This window comes from Melozone crissalis, unplaced genomic scaffold, assembly GCF_028551555.1.
Source record: "Melozone crissalis strain CALT ecotype California unplaced genomic scaffold, PUWL_Pcris_2 ptg000046l_1, whole genome shotgun sequence".
NCBI classification, from domain to species: Eukaryota; Metazoa; Chordata; class Aves; order Passeriformes; family Passerellidae; genus Melozone; species Melozone crissalis.
Genome location: NW_026535824.1, coordinates 8,016,444 through 8,033,748, shown reverse-complemented (window position 1 = coordinate 8,033,748; position 17,305 = coordinate 8,016,444).

The window sequence follows — 17,305 nt, the reverse complement described above, 5'->3', positions numbered from 1 at the left end:
GCAAAGAGCTGAGTTCTCAGGCAGGGCAACAGCACCATGGCAGAGAAGGGAGTCATTTTTACTGAGACCCTGGAGCTGTGTGTTCCTTGAGCCTTAGGGAGCACTGATCCTTGTTGGCAAGGCTCCCCCAGAGCTCGTGGGTCACTGGGACTCTTCCAGGAGTCCTTGCAAGCCTTCTTGGGTAAAGGAGGGGCTGAGGCAGCTGTGGGGCAAAGTGCTCTGCCTGGGGCACTTGGCAGCCTCTGGGTGCTGCCTCTCAGGGTTTGCCCCTCCTTGGCAAGACATGTTGGAGTGGGAAGAGGTAGAAGGCAATTTATCCCTCTAGGGCTCTTCAATGTGCATTTGACAGTGACCAATGTGTTCTGCTCCATTTCACAATCTTTGGGGGTAGGCATTCTCCATTCTCTCAGTATCTCTGATTGTCCTGGGGTCATCTCTTTGCCCAGATGTCTCGTTCCTGAGCTCCAAGTGTCCCCCCAAGTGCTGCTGTGTGATGAGTGCCACCTGAAGGTGCCCTATGAGAGGAAGATCCTCATTAGGAATCCCAGCCACCTTCCTGGCTGCTACGGGCTTATTCCCCAGGTTTGGCATCACATCCACCTCCTCCTGTCAAATATTCCTGAGGAGATTATTAGGGGAAAAAAGGGTTTGGATAAGACCTTGCTGGTTTCTAATCAGTCCTAAAGATCTGCTGAGAACAGGATCCTACCCTACTGTAAACTTGAGGAGGCAGTTTAAGCTCCTGAGGAAACAGTTGGTGTTCCAGTCCTCAGGGCGTTTTCCTGTGGGAGATCTTAGAGGGTTGTGAAAAGCTGCTGCACCCACAGACACCAGTGCCTGTGCTGGCAGCCTCCTTGCAGGATGCCCTGGGAGCGGTAAACCTACAATTCTTGCATCTTGTTTGTGCCTTTGACCTTTGTCCTGGGGAGTTTTAAAGGTGCGTGTAAGTGTCTGTTGTGGTGGATGTTAAGGAGCCTAAAGTTTCTTGAGAGGTCCCTCTGAATCTGCATTTCATTGTGTCCCTTCCAGAAACGCAAGGAGGACTCTGCTGTGCTCTACTCCAGCCCCAGGCCCTGTGGGATTGTGCAGCCTCAGAGCACAGCAGAGATCCCAGTTGTGGTGGCAGTGCAGGCCCTGGGCACTCATCGCACCAACGTTCTCATCGGCGTGTTCGGGGATGAGAGAAACCCCCTGGTGAGGGCAAGGGGAGATGTGAGCCTGTGTGCAGCTGCTCCTGGCAGGGTGCACAGGGACAGGGATTCTGCCGGGGAAAACAGGCACAGGCTGCTGGGGAGAAGGACTGGAGGGATGGGGGGCACAAACAGCTCCTGCCTTAGAGGTGGGAATCTCAGTGTCTGACACAGAATGGAGTTGGGCGAAGCTGGAATCCAGGGGCATTTGAGTTCATTATTCTTTAAAATGCTGTTAACTTTGGAAACATCTGTTTGAAAATGTCATCTCTCTGAGCTCAAAAGAGGATGTCAGGAGTCTTCTAGGAACCTTGAGCTTTCTGTAAAAGAAAGGAAAGCTGGCATTTGAAGACTGGTTGAAAGGATTGAAACTTCGATTAAAACATATGGAAATGGCAATGCCAAATTCCTTGGATGGCACCAAACATCTGAACCTGGGCCATCGTGGCACTGCCTGTAAATCAGTGAACAGGAAGGAAAGGCAATGCAGGCTGTGCCAGGGAGCCTGAAGTTTGACCAAACAGTTGCTTTCAACTATCAGGCTGCTTCCCTTAAAGAGGAGGGTTTCTCCCCACCAGAAGAACCAGTTGTTTAACTGTCAGCCTGGTCTTCATTAGAGATTTCTTGGAAAGATAAAAGCTTTGGGCCAATAATTTTTAGTTGGAAAGGTTCTCTTACCTTAATCCTTTTCAATTTGGAGGTGAACATGTAATTTTCTTTTTCCCCAAAAGCCCAGCATTTCAGCTGGAGAGTGGTAGCTGTCCCTAAAGAAAAAACTTGAGCAGGGTTGAGCTGCTGAAGCTTTTTTAGGTTTGTCTGTTGTGGTTTGTTTTGGGTTTTTTAAAATCTTTCTTGCTTGCTTCCTGGAACAGAGGGCACAATTATGGAGCTCAGGACGGCTGGCAGAAATCTCCCCAAGCCCAAGGCTGGCAGAGCTTGGCAGGGTCCCCGCACCACAGCCTGTGTATGTATGTATGGAAGGATGGATGGATGGGGAATGCGACCTGAGTCACCTGGGAGTGTTGTAAAATGTCAACCAATCCCCCAGCGGTGTCACGGGAACATTCCTGATAAATCCCAGGTGGAGCTGCAGAGTTTCTGGCCTTGGGCACTGGGGGGGCTGTGCTGGCTGGGCACTGGCTGGGTCTGCCCCTCGGTGTCTCAAATCTCACCTTTTTGCTGCCTTCTCTGTCTTTTCCTCTCCCACTGTGCTTTTTGCATCCCCACCAGGCGTTCATGCCTGTCCTCTGTAGTTGCTCAATGAGAGCAGTTGCAGCTGCTGCAGCACCTCAGTGTCACCCCTGGGCTGCCTTTAGAACAGACCTGCCCCAGCCTGGATTGGGAAGGGCTGGATCAAACCATTTCTCAGTTCGACGTGCGAGCACTCAGCCAGGGGCTGCATCCTGGCCAGGAGCTGCTCGTGCAGGTGTCCCTCCCTCCCTCCCACTGCAGGTCCCTGTTCATAGTTATTTATTTTCCAGAGATGAGCTCCACCCACCTAAATTCAAACCCCAGCCACCGAAGGAGAGGAGAACCAGTCTGGATTGTGCAGCAACTCGATGGAGGCACTTCAGGACTGGACAGGAGGAGGCAGCCAGAGCCCTGAAAGAAGTGCAGGATTTTAGCCAATCTTCAGGAGCAGAGTTGGATTTTCTTGTGCACCTACTGCTTGTATTGCCTCCCCAGCCTGCCAGCACCAAGTCCTGCTCATGCTGAGCTCCCTTTTTGCTGCCCTGCTGTGCTGTGCCCTGACAGTGGGCTGGGAAGCAGGGCCAGTGGCTGGACATGGGCTGATGGGGGAGGGAGAAATAGGAGAGTTTTCCTTGGAGAAGCTGGCTCAGATCCTACAGGCCTGTGCTGAGTGTGGGATTTTTTGCCTTGTTTCCTTCCCAATGTAAGATGAGGCTTTTCTCTGCATCATCATGGTAACACCTCCAGCTTCCCTCCCAGAGCAAGCTGGGATGATCCTGATCTCCATGGAGCCTCTTCCCAAGGCAGCCAGACTCCCTGTTTGCAGGGCTCTGCTTTCACCCAGAGCTGCTATTGCACTGCTGGCCCTGGAGCTGTCTGACAAAGGGAGACTTTGCAGGGGGGCTGTCTCTTCCTCCCAGCATAGAAAATGGCTTGTTTTTTGGGTGCCAGCACCAACTGCTGAGCACCCTCACCTGCCTCGAGGCTTGGAGGGATTCAGGTGCTCCCTGGACGTGGCGCACACTGCCCTGGGAGCAGAGAAGGCAAGAGGGAATCTGTCTCCCGTGCCCATTGTCAGTGTGGCAAGCAGGGCTGGAGCTGCCAGTGCCACTGGGGGCCCTCAGCATTGGCCACAGAGGGGCCTCCCATCCCTGCAGGCCCATCACAAAGTGCTGCTGGAGCAGCTGCTTGTTGGAGAGGCCGTGCAGGACACGTTGCAGGGCTGTCCAAGGACGCTGCGCGGCACCTGTGGAGGGCACTGCTCCCCCTGGAACTCCTCAGGTGCTCCATAGGAAATTTTTGCAGGAGCTTTTGCTGTAGCACCTTGAGAAAGAAGCATTTAAATCAGAGAGAGAGGGGAAGAGCCTCAGGAGTCAGATGAGCTGGGCTGGACTCCTTCCCTCAGCTCCAAGAGCTCTCACTCTGAGTCTCCTCCTTTTCTAAAAGCAGGAAGTTTTGAAACTTTTTAAAGGCAAGTTGGGCATCAGAGAGAATTTCTACTGCCAGGAGCCATCCCAGTTCACTTTCATGTCATGTACTAATTAATGCATTGACCCGTGAGTATGGGAGAAGATTTTCCCCATGGTCCCTGCACTGGTCAATGGCATGGATGCAGGATGAGGTGAGGGTGATTCTGGCAGTGTTTGGGGAATAGGCCCCTCTGGCTACAGCGGCAGTTTGCTCCAAGATGCTCTTCTGCCTCCATTTCCATGCTCAACACCTCAATCTCTCCTGTCTTCCGTCCAGGCTTTCAGTATCCTGCCACTGCCAGGTGTGCTGCAGCCAGGAGAGAGCCAGCAGGTCTCCTCCACCTTCTCTGGCCACCTCACCACCACCTGCAATGTCCCGGAGCTGTGCCACATGGAGGGAGGCTCCACCTCTGAGGTGCTGGTGCCCAGGGCGGCCTCACGTGTCAGCTCCTCCCTGAGCCCCCAGGAGATCAACTGTGGCTCACAGGCCCCTCTCAGGGACAGGTGAGTCAGCCTTCCGTGGGTTCCTGCTCTGCCATGGGTTATTGTCCCTGCAGGGCTTCCCTGCTCCAAGGCCTCTGAGCTCAGAGGAGCTGCAGAGCAAAGGCCAGCAGCAACACAGGGATGGCCACTCTGAGCTCCCTGGCTGCCAAGAGAGGAAGGACCTTCTTCTGTTGAGACAGAACATCTTCTTCTCTATTTGAGTTCTGAGCCCTGCTGGCTTAGCTGCTGTCTGCAGGGAGCTGGGCTCTGGGCTTGCCTTGGCACCACCTCTAGAGGTGTCTTGAAGTCCATGGTGTTGAGTGGCATCTTCTTCATCATCTGCCTTCTTCACCAGAACAGTGGGATTGTGGTATGGGCAGGCGTGGGGCACAGAGCAAACCTTGCTTTAGGTCCTGCTTCTGCCACAGATGAAGTCCTTGCACTGCTGATTTGCCAGGGATCTCCTTATGGTGGCGCAGCAGCCAGAAAAGCTCCTGTCCTTTAGGCTCCCCTGCAGCTGCAGCCGTAGGCAAGCACAGGAGAAGCTCAGCTCCAGCAAGGCAGCCCAGCTCAGGACACACAGGCACAAGTGTGGAGCTGGGAGTGGAGGCTGCTTAAAGCAAGCCTGTGCAGCAGGACTTCTTCAGGCCAGGCTGAAGTTGGTTTCATGGGGAGGAGATGGATGAGGCTGCTTCCAATGGTTTCCATGGCAGCCAGCACTGGTTTGCTTGGTCCCAGCTGGGTTCCAGCAGGAAATCTGCCTGACAAGAGCCTGTCTTGCAGGAGAGGAGTTCCTGCAGCCTTTGCTTTCTGACTGATAGGATTGTTCTCATGAAGGAGCAGGCTAGGAGTCGTTAAAACCGAAGATCACGGACAGAGACTCTAACTAATTAAAGTTAGATTGTGGGATGTTTAATAACACCGGCGGGCGGCACCAGAGCCGTCCCTAAAAGGCATGACCACGCTGTCCAAGGTTCTTTGCCCTCTCCTTATTTCCCAAGATCTTACATACAATACATCTGCACAACCCCAGCACCTCCCATCCCTGCTCTGTATTCAAATGAGGTCATTGGTCCTTCACTCCTGTGCAGTTCTTCCCTTGAATTGGGTCGGTGGTCTCGAATTGAGTCTGTGGTCTTAAGGGATGAAGTCAGGAATATCTTCATCAGGTCTCTGTGACCCTCTGGCACTATCCAAGGTCCCCAACTTAGTGATTGATTGACATCAAGCCCAGGTGCTAACCATTGTTCTACTGGTTTCAAGATGTTCTTATAACAGTTCACTTCCTCCACTTCCTTCTAGAAAGAAGCTCCTAATGGTAAACAATAGCACAATCAGCTCCAGCTTAAGCATCTCATAATCATTAACCTATGGTCTGCCTATCTAACCTACATCCTGATCAATGGGAATTGCTTCTAACCCTCAGCTGAAATCTGAACTCTTTAAAATCATGCTTCAGCTATGCCCAGGGAGAAGGGAGCTGAATGAGCTGAGTAAGAACTGTAGGAGAGCTAAGCAGATGTCAGCAATCTGTGCTCTGCTTTAAACTGGGAAGCCAAGAGACAAAGGGCGTTTCCAGGCCCCAGTGCAGAGAGCTGCTGGATCAGCCTTTGGCAGGGGCTGGAGGGGTCTGGCTGTGCCTTCAGAGGGAGCTTGCACAGTCAACACCTTATGATGGCAAATCTCAGGTTTGGCTGGTCCTGGAGGTCCCCTTCCACCAATGCCCTCACTTGGGATGTTCCCAACCTCTGTGGGTTGAGGAGAATTCATGGAAATGGCCTCAGGGTCAAGGAATGAAGTGCAGGGCCAGCCAGGACTAGGGAGCCCAAGGTTCTGGTGGGACTCTCAGCCATGTTTTCTGTTTTGTCTGCAGAAGGGAGCTGAAGGAGCCAGCTCAAAAGGTCGAGGAGGAGGCAAAAGCCTTAGAGGAGGAAGACAGGGGGAAGGAGGAAGAGAGGCAGAAGAAGGAAAAGAAGAGTGTCTCTGTTGGGAAGCAAGCTCCAAGACCAGCGAAAGGGAAAACCAAGACCCGGGAGAAGAAAGAAGCCCATGCGAAAGCATCAGAGAGGAAGGAAAGCAGAATCCCAGAGAAGAAGGAAAGCAAAATCCCAGAAAAGAAGGAAACCAAATTCCCAGAGTGGAAGGAAACCAAAATCCCAGAGAAGGAAACCAGAGCGCCAGAAAAGAAGGAAACCAAAGCCCTAAAGAAGAAGGAACCCAAAGCTCCAGAGAAGAGCGAAAACAAAGCCCTAAAGAAGTGCGAAAGCAAAGCCCTAAAGAAGGGGGGAGCTGCAATCCCAGAAGACCCAGCTGAGCTGGAGAACTCTTTACTCTTTATTCACAAAATTCGTTTTACACAGTTTGACAGACCTCGTGTGCAACATTAGTTAGTTCATAGATTTCTTAGCAGTTCTTCTGTTATTGGTTAATAAATTAGATTTTACTTGTGCATCAAATCTCTCTATTGTATTGTTTACCTGTTCTCTTCACCGAGTCTCATGGGACTAATCCCTTGTTGTTGCAGGTGCATTTTTGCAGTTTTTCACCCTCAGAATAGATTGTTCACAAAGTCTCATTCTCCAAATAGCTTCACATGGGAACTTGTAACTGCTTAGCTGCACTCAGAATATGTTCTGCCATATTATGCTATTAATATGGCAGAAGAAGGCCTGATTTCAAAAGGCCTTTCTTTTATCATTATTCTACCTGTCTATGACATCTCCCCTTCTTCGTTCATTTAATAAAGGCTCCTATGTTCTGATGTTGAAACAGCTCACTCTTGTGAGGGTATTATCTCATCACAGTTGTCCCTGGTTATCTGTTAGATATGGGATAAGATAGATAAAAGACCAATTACAATCAACATAACTTAGCAAATTCTATCAAGTCATTGACAGGGTTTTGCAGCATGAGAACACAAAGGAATAATGTCCAATGTCTCTTAGGGAAATGGAAATAAATGACCATTGTTTCCAATGAGTTGAGAAGGATGAGAAAGTCTGTGAGCTGGAAATGCTGATCTTTGACATCACTGAATGTCCTCCTGGGCACTGGAACAGGGAATAACTGCAGAAGGTTCGTAGGAGCACACTACCGTGAGGATGCCATGAGGCTTTTGTTGGCAAATTGCCTCTGTCAGTTTCCAGCCACAGCCATGTCTTGGCAGTGCTCCTTCTGCTCCTGCTCTGGCCACAAAGGCTGCAAGGTGATGGGGTTATTTCTCCTTTCACTGGGCCTCATTTTTTCAGAACTGATCAGTATCTGATGGAATGACCAGGTGACTGCTTTGAACTGCTGATGATAAAACACAGGCACATTTTCTCCTGAAGTTAATGAATCAATCAGGCTTCACTCTGGTACACTCAATTGGGATTTAGATGTGATGATCTTTTATCCAAATTTCTCATGTAAATATTGCATTATTCAAAATGATTAGTTGTCCAAATTTCTCATGTACATATTGTGTTACTTGAACGTTCTTAAGGTGTTCATTCCTCTTCTTTTTTGTTTTTTAAGAATGAGATTATAGTCTTTTATTATGAGTACGACGAAACATTATAGCAAAATATTACATGCAGTGGACAAGAAATTTAGAGCAATTAGGAATAATTTGGATACAACAGTCAGGAATATTTCAAATAGCAGACAAAGCTAACAGGTTTCTTTCACCCACCGGAAAAAAAGAAAGTTTTCTTGGCAGTTCTCTGCTTTTAACCCCCTGTGTTCTCAGAGGCGTATCCATGTCCTCAGTGGCCACACCACGTGCCAATATTCAAATCTGGGCACCGATTGGCTTAACCACAGCATCCCAAAAAACTCACTTGCTTTTCAAACCAGGACAGAGGGTCTCTTTCCCTTCTGGCTGGCAAAGAGGTAACAAGGCCGACCCGGCCCCCATCTATGCCAGGCCGGGCCGGGCGGCTCCTGCCGTGGGGCCGGGCCCATTCCCAGGGACCCCGCCAGGCCCCATTGGCTGCTGGGCAGGGCAGGGGAGGCCGCGGGGCCGAGGCCCGGCCGGGCCATGGCTGCAGTTGTGACCATCTGGGCTCTGCTGAGCCCTGCCCCGCCGCCAGCCCAGGCTGAGCCATGATCCACCGGGCCCCAGGAGCAGCCCCGGGCCGGGCCGGCTCGGCCAAGATTCTGCCACCGTTGGGGTTCAGCCGCAAGCCCCAGGCAGGGGGAGGAGAAGCCATCGGCCCCGGCCATGCTGCTGCTGCTGAGTTCTGGCCTGGCCGCTGAGATCCTGGCCCTGCCCCAGCGCGGCCCATCCTGACACAGCCCCAGCGCAGCTGCTGCAGAAACCTCCATCATAAAACAGCTCCGGCCACAAGCACCGAGCCTGGCTGGGGTCACAGAACCATCTGCAGGCCCCGGGTGAGATATGAACTCTTTCAGTGCTTCCATCCACCCTCGAGGGAGGGAAAAGGACAAAGTGCAGGCACACAGAGAAGCAACATGAAGATACCGAGGTCAGTGAAGAGCAAGTTGAGTCCCAGATGGGACGGATGAGGAGATACCTTGATCTTGGAGCTGAAATCCTCTTGTAAAGCCATGGAGAAGATGTAATGGATACATTAGACTCTCTTATTCCCTATAACACATTGAAAACTATGGAGAGATGACTTGTTCAGCAAAGGCCTCCATGCTAAAGTAAGCAAATATTGAAGTAGCTGTGATCCCATGAGAAGCTTAACAGAGAAAGAGAAAAGAGTGATCAGACCCTGTGCCCTCACAGGAGAAGAAGATCTCTATTTTCAGGGATGAAGATGATTTCAGAAATAGATGAAGTGAACCTTTGCTCTTAAACACCTTATCTTTAAACTAATACCCCATGAGTTCACATGACCAATAAACACAGCTTTGGGAAAAGCTGTGGAAAAATGGAAGGGATTCACAGTTGCAGATTTTCGGGGCAGCAGCTCTTCATGGGAATTGAGAACCACAAGAGAACTGTTTTCTTATAGAGAAGTCTCCATAGCATGAAAGTGAGACTCCTCTCCCTAAGTGAACTGAAGACTATTCTAGAGGTGGTAAACTGACTGAAAATTTTAGGTTTTGTCTCTTTTCATTGTCAGTAAGAAAGAAAAGGGTGTAGGGAGAGGTGTTCTGAATTCTTATTACTCTTAGTTACTATTGACAAACTTTTCTTTATACCCTTTTAAAGCTTTGAGCCTACTTTGCCTTTCTCTTAATCCTATCTCACAGCAGGAAATGAGTAAATGTATTCTAGTGAGTGCACTCATAATTACCCAACCACACCACACTAATTGATGCTTTGGCCAAGAAATCTCAAATTGGTGAACCAAAACCCCTACAGAAACCTTCCTGATGAACTGCATGAGAGCAGAGGGAAATCAAGGCAGAGCCATGGCTTGTCAGGACTTGCCTGATCCTAATGAGCCCCGTGGTGCATTTGGAGCTGAGCCCTTGAACCCCAGGGCCTGGGAGGAGATTGCACAAACCTTGCCAGAAGTCACAATCAGAGGGAACGCCCAAAGTGTCTCCAGGCATTCGTGGCTCCCACTGAGGTCCCTCTCCAACACAGGCTCCTCATGGACTCCTTGGAAGAGAGAATTGGTGGCCAGGATGGCACAGAAACCTTTCAGACACTCAGTGTGGAAAGGAAAATCCAAAGTACCTTAAAAACCTTGAGTATCTCAAGGCATTAATGAGCCCCACTGAGCATCAGTACAAAGCTCTCCAGGGGCTCATCAACACAGATAACTGGGGCCATGATTGCACAAACCTCTCCCAGAGTCTGTATCCAAAGGGAAACACCAAGTACCTTAAAAGAACTGTAGTACCTTGAAGCATTAATGAGCCCAGTGAGTGTTGTTACTGACAAAGCCTCTCCAGGGACTAATTACAGCAGATAAGTGGAGGCCATGATTGCACAAAGCTCTCAGAGACTCCAAGGCAAAAGCCAAACCCAAAGTCCTTTGAAAAACCTGCAGTCCCTGCAGGGAGCATTCAGGAGCCCCCAGGGCCATTGCTGAGCAAGGCTCTCCAGGGACTCCTTCCAGCAGATCCTTGAGGCCACTGGGATGTGGGCTAGGGGGGGATGCTGAGGGCAGGACAAGGGGCTGACAGTGACCAGCCTGGCTGGGGCTGTGCCAGGAGGCCCCAGGGCCTCAGGACAAGGTGTCTCCTCACAGCCCTTGGTGGCACAGACCCTGCTGTGCTCCAGGGCACCAAGACTTGGCTTCTCTTTGTCCGCAGCTGCCATCAAGTGCCTGCAGTTCTCTGCTCTGCCTGGGGCCTGGGGACACTTTCCCTGTCGTGTCCCTTACAGGGATCTCTTCAAAGTACAAGAAACTTCAGTGTTTCAATAGAACTGAGTTCTTAAGGGTTCTGTGACATCACAGAGCTGGCTGTGACATCCCAGAGTGGGGTGTGAGGCCATAGAGCAGACTCTGCCATCATAGAGGGTGGCTCTGTGGCATCAGAGAGTGGGTTGTGACATCACCTGGTGGCTGTGTAACATCATAGAGCAGGCTGTGACATGACAGAACAGATTGTGACATCACAGGGTGACTTTGTAACATCACTCTTGTGTGATGTCACAACATTGCTGTATGACATCACAAGGTGACATAAAGCTGGTTCTGTGACATCACAGGGATGGCTGTGTGACATCACAGGGGGCAGTGTGACATCACAGGGGGCAGTGTGACATCACAGGGGCAGTGTGAGGTCCCCTGTTTTGCGGAGAAAAGAAGAAACCACACAACTTTATAAAAGTTGTAAAGCTCGGTATGTTTATTTACGGCGCGGGACACATGCGGAGAAAACTCTCCTCAAAAAGGCATGCGTACCTCTGAGAACTTCAGATCTCCTTTTATCCCCCTCTCAAATACATATGCATACAGTTTCACAATAGTTCATACATATTCATTTTTATGGGTTTCGTGTTTTCGTGTTTTTACCACTAGTTCCTTTTTATCAGAAAGAATTCTGAGGTCAGGCTGACTTGCCCTTACAGCAGTCCCTGTCTCTCTCTATCATCTTCTGTCTCCTCCCCTTTATCTCTGTCCTTCGCTGAAGTAACTTCACTGAGCTTAGGCCTTGCAGCCTGGCTAAATAACTACGATTTCTAACCAGAGACTCAACTCAAAAATGTACATTTCACCTAAATTAAAATGGATTTCTATCCTGGAAAATTTTCACTTTGCTTCATTCCCCCCTTTCCTAAAAGGAAGAAGTAAATTCTTTTACTTCGTACAAATTCCTATGACAACAAGTGTACTTTAGTGCTTTACCATGTACGTTTGATAATGGATAATCCTGAACTTATTCTAACTAATATTAACAAAACTACAGTAGGATGACACAACTTATTAAGGATTATATTTGTAGTTGGTGACCACCTAAAGACCACATCCCACCAGTGAGGATCTGCATTTCGTTCTCTTCTTTGCAGAATTCTAGTTATTTCTTTTGTATCATGTTGGACAGTAATTAAGGTTTTCTTTCCACTTTCTTGGATTTCTTTCAAGATTTCCAGTAGGTCTTGGTGCCTAATTAATTGTTTTACTAATGTAAGGTCCATCCCAATAGGGGTAGGTGATAATCGGAGTTACATTGTGTAGTTGGTTTTAACTGGTGGGATGTCACTGGGGCTGAGTACAAAAAATCACACCCGATAATCTTAACAAAATTACAAATACAGAAATTAGAATGATTTCTACTAGACAGAATAACATCATTGCTATCAATTTTTACAGCAGCACAGGCAGTTCTCAGGCATACACACCCTTTTCCAATATACACGAGCACAGTTTTCTGGTCAGTGACTGGATGAACTTCAAAGTGGCAAATACTCTGTTCAGTGTCCAAACACACATCCTGAGCATTAATAGTATTTCTTTCACAAATGAATCCCATCTGTTCTCTAGTAATGCAGGATTCTAAGTTTACTGTCTGCCACTTTTCATTCATCTTTCGTGCCCACACTCTATGTTCTAAAGGGTAGAGTATTGTTTATTCATGGTTTAATCTTAGTGCAATGATGGGATGGATAACATAAACAGTGGCATTACATATGGTAAGCACAAAGGTAGTGGCCACATTAGAAACAGGATCATAGGTGAAGTTCACCATAGCCCACCAGGATTGAAACTTCCTTTCAAAATCAATTGCATTATCCCAAACAATTCTCCGAATTTCAGCTGGAAAATTACCTTCACCCCTTTCCCGTATGATCAGAGCTGCTGTTGCCTGCACCCATAACTGTGCTTGTAGACAACTGAAAGCTAAAGACACATTATCTTGAACTGTACTAAGTGCTTCTACTATTAACTTGTGGTCTTGGTCCCCGGCCTTTTCACACTTCCTTACTTTGGCAGTATTTTTGAAATCTGTCACTGGCTAGTTCCTAATGCCAGTAGAGATGACTGTAAAGGCTGCTTCAATTTTGTTAGGCTACCTGCTGCAGTGGCCAGTTTATTCATCAGTATTTCTGAATCAATTCCATTTAAAACTCCTAATCCTGTCTCAAATATGCCAGTTAGAGCCTTTCTTACTCTGGTCCTGAGATATGCCTTTTTTTGTAACCACGTCATCCAGCCCTCAAAGGATGTTTTTAGGAAGGAGGAGCAGGCTGGTTGGATTTTTGAGATGTTAATTTGCATTATCAATTCCACACGTTTGAGAGACCATTCTGGATTGAATAATAGCTGTTGTTCACTCACATTCTTTACTACATAGGGGCCTATTTCATACACTTTAGGTTCAAGTTTGGGTAGAGTCTGAACTAGTATGGGTTGTATAAGGCCCTGCTGTTGTAAAAAGTGCAGTGTCTGCTTTGAATTTAAATGGAAGTCTGATAGCAACTCGAGCTCAAAGGCAGGTCACTTCTACAGGCTGCATCAAGGTGAAATTACACCAACAGTCTGATTCACTTAGGTTATCACAGACTTCCTGGTGTTCATATACACCAGGGGAGGTTCAGACACTAATTACATCTGGTCTCTCATAAGCTGTCCTATTGATGACCTGGCACTCTACTTTGATTTCTTCTCCTCTGATTCCTTGAAGTGTCCACAGTTCCCGTTCCTGCCATTCTTGCTCCTCATATACCTGATTCTCGTGGATTACTACATTAGATAAGTTTAAATATTTTATCTCAGAAGGTTCTCCCATGGATCCAGTATACTGATTAAATGCCAGGGACCAAGGCCATTCACCATTGCTTTGAATAGAGGTACTCTCAAGTTCTGAAATTTCAGTTACAATTACATACAAAGCAATTCTGTACACTAAAGTATGAACTACTCCCGACCGCAATGTACTCATTTTGCCCGAGTAAGTTTTAGTTTCAGTTCATTCTCTTCTGGTATCGCTCTCCAAGGGACTTCTAGGGCTTTCTTCACCCAAGAGTGATGGATCCAGGCCTTCTGCTCCTTGATTTTGATTGCAGTGAAGATGGTGAGAAGTACTTGCAGTGGTCTCTCCCACTGTGGTTCCAAAGTCTTCTCTGTAAGAGACTTAACATTTACATCATCCCCAAGCTATCTAACTCCCTGCTCCGAGTTTGCAGCCACATGTTTCTCAATTACTCTGAGCTGTTTGCTTAAAGCCACCATGTAGGTGGACATTCTGGACATTCCCTTTGTATTCTATATGGTCTTCTATAAGGCATTTCAAAAGGATTCAGCATTCCTTTAGCTCAAGGTTTAGTTTGAATTTGCAATAGTGCTAGTGGAAGAGCTTGGGGCTAGGGTAGATTAACTTCTTGCCCCAGTGTTACAATCTGCTGCTTAATCAAATTATTTGTTCTCTCTACCTGGCTACTTGATTGGGGCAGTATGGAGTGTGAAGTTCTTAATCTATGCCCAGATGGCCACTAATCTGTTGCACTGCTTTGGAAATGAAATATGATTTTTATCTGAGGATATCGTGGCTGGAACTCTGAAGTGTGTATTATTTCTTGTAAAAATAATCTGGTCACCTGTTGAGCTTTGACAGTTCTGGTGGGGAATGTTTCTGGCCCCACAAAATGTATCTATCAATACCAGTAAATACTGATACCCCCCCTTTCCTTGGGAGTTCCGAAAAGTTGATTTGCCACTGCTGTACAGGCCCATGGCCTCTCCCAGTCTGACCAAGTTTTGGCCGGGGGGTATTTTGGGGTTAGTCTGGAGGCAAGGATCACATTGTCGGCTCACCTGAGTGATAATGGCATATAAATTCCTGACAACGATACAACGATTATTTCAATCAGATGTGTGTTCTAGAAAGCCTGTGGAAATTACTACTTCAAAGTCAACACTTCATTTCAATGCACTCTGTATCACTCGCAGCCTTGGTCATTTTGAGAAAGGAGCCACACTCTATAAAAGGCTTTTAAGTAGTTAGGCCCTAGTGTGCTTTCTAGTGCCCTTCCTTCACTCGTAACCACGAAAATGGGAAGGGATTACTACCTCTCTTTCAATGGTAGCCCACCCCTTGCAGTTGTACGTCCCTTTTGATTAGTATTATTGTATTATGGCTTACCGTCGAGGAAAATCTGTACCTCACCCTTTGCTGCTTTCTTTGCCTCTCCATCCGCCAGCTCATTTCTTTCCTCCAATTTTAAGCTCACTCTCTGGTGTGCCTTAATATGCTTTTCCAGGTAGCTGAACTGCTTCCAACAGCTGGATTGCCTCTTCTTTCCCTGTGAGGTCAGCAGTCCCCTCTCCTTCCAGATGTCTCCATGTGCATGTATGACTCCAAATGCATACCTTGAGTCTGTGTAGATGGTTATTCTCCTCCCTTTTGCCCCTTCGAGAACATGGGTCAGGGCAATTATCTCAGCCTTCTGCGCAGAGGTACCTGTTGGTAAGGGTCCAGACTCGATTACCTCTCTGTAGGTGGTCACTGCATACCCAGCATGTCGCTTCCCATTGGCAACGTAACTGCTCCCGTCAGTGAACCAGGTCTCTGCATCGTCCAGAGGAGTGTCCTTTGAGTCTGGGCGGCTGGAGTAGGTAGCTTCAATGGTCTCTAGGCAATCATGGTGTACTGTTTCTCCTTGATTTCTGCCGAGAAAAGAAGCTGGGTTGACAATATTAGTCACCACTATCTCTACATCATCTTGCTCTACCATGATGGCCTGGTATTTCAGAAACCTCTGTGGTGAGAGCCAGTGGCCACCCTTTACTTCCAGTACTGCGGACACTGTGTGGGACACTAGCACAGTCATTTTTGTCCCAGGGTAAACTTGCGTGCCTCTTGAATATTCAGCACAACTGCTGCTACAGCTCTGAGGCAACCTGGCCAGCCCTTGGCTGTTGCATCTAGTTGCTTAGAAAAGTAAGGAAGTACCCTCTGGTATGGACCCAAGTCCTGAGCCAATATTCCCAGGGCAATTCCTTGCGTGGAAAAATAGAAAGAGTGCTTTACTTACATCTGGAAGTCTCAAAGCTGGAGCCGACATGAGGGCACTCTCTAGCTGGTGAAAGGCCCGTGTGGCATCTCTTGTCCACTGGAGATCTTTGTTTCCATTGGCAATAAGAGCATAGAGGGGTCTGACGAGCAGTCCATAATTATAAACCCACAGCTGGCACTAGCCTGCCATGCCTAAGAAGGTTCGGAGTTCCTTTGTTGTTTGGGGTTTCAGGGTTTGGCATATGGCTTCCCTGCCTTAAAGCCTGCTGCTCAGCACTCACTTCTTACCCCAGGTAGATTACCTTCTGTTTCACTACCTGTGCCTTTTTCTTTGAGACTCTGCGTCCTTGGAGTCCTAGGAAATTCAAAAGGCTTACCGTCCAGGCTTCTCTCGCTTCCCTCCTCCAAGTGGCTACTAGAAGATCATCCACGTACTGCAACAGCCTCCTTTCCTCTTGTGGAGCTTCCCGGGACTCTGGGTCTTTGCAAGCTGTTCTCCAATCAGAGTGGGGAATTTTGAAGCCTTCAGGCACATGGACTATGTGAGCCTGAGTTTGAATGCAAAAATTTTCTGGCTGGCTTCGTGGATAGGGAGGCAAAAGAAGGCATCTCTTAGGCCTAAAACAGTGAACCAGGTTAGCTCAGGTGTTAGACAAGTTGGTAAAGTATATGGATTTGCTACCACAGGGTACAAATTCTGTGTTATCTTATTAGTCCTTAATCCAGTACTATCAATTATTGGGCTGATTCCTTCCTTATCTTCCTTTTGAGGGTGCTACTCAACTCTCACTGGTTGTGTTCTTTCCTTAAGCTTGATTACCATGGGGGAGCATCTTTCACTCTCCCTGGTACAGCGGAGGCCCATACCCTTGAAAACACTTATTTACTTATTCTAATATCTCCTTACTAATATCTTTAATTTCAGTGTCTGTTAATGTTAAGCCTAACCTCTTTCTATCATTTGCCTCCAGAGTAACCTTTCTCATTTGAGAATGTTTAGCAAATTGAGCGAATTGTACAAAAGCTTTTAGGTACACATAGTGCACATGTTACTTTAAAGGTGTGCAAAAGTATGCCTTCTCAGATTGGCCAGTTGTTCATTCCCCACACTACAACATAAACATTCTCCACAGGTACTAAGGCTTTATTTAAAACTGAATATATGGCTCTTGTGTCGACTAAAATTCTTCCCTTTTGGGGAGGTCATCTTTACCCTTCTTCCCTTACCTTGGGAGGAGCCTTTAGCAAATCATATGTACTCATTTTGCGAACTGTGATTGCTTTGCATTTCAGCATGATAATCTTTGTTTGACTTCATACATTGCTATCTTATGCTGTATGCTGAACAACACATTTGATTTGCTTTCTCTTTGCCTTGTTTTCCTTTTCAAGGGCCAAGACCCGAGGGCGGTCTGATCTCACAGTCTCTTTGCCATTCTGGATGATTTCTTAAAACAAAAAGACATTTCAGCATACAAAAACTCTATCCCATTTATCTTCCTATTATAAAACAGTACTAACAGCAATGAAGTATTATAAATCTTTTTATTTTCTGAGCTACTCTTACTGGCAACCTCCTCCCAGTGAGCCCCTCCTAAAAGGGGC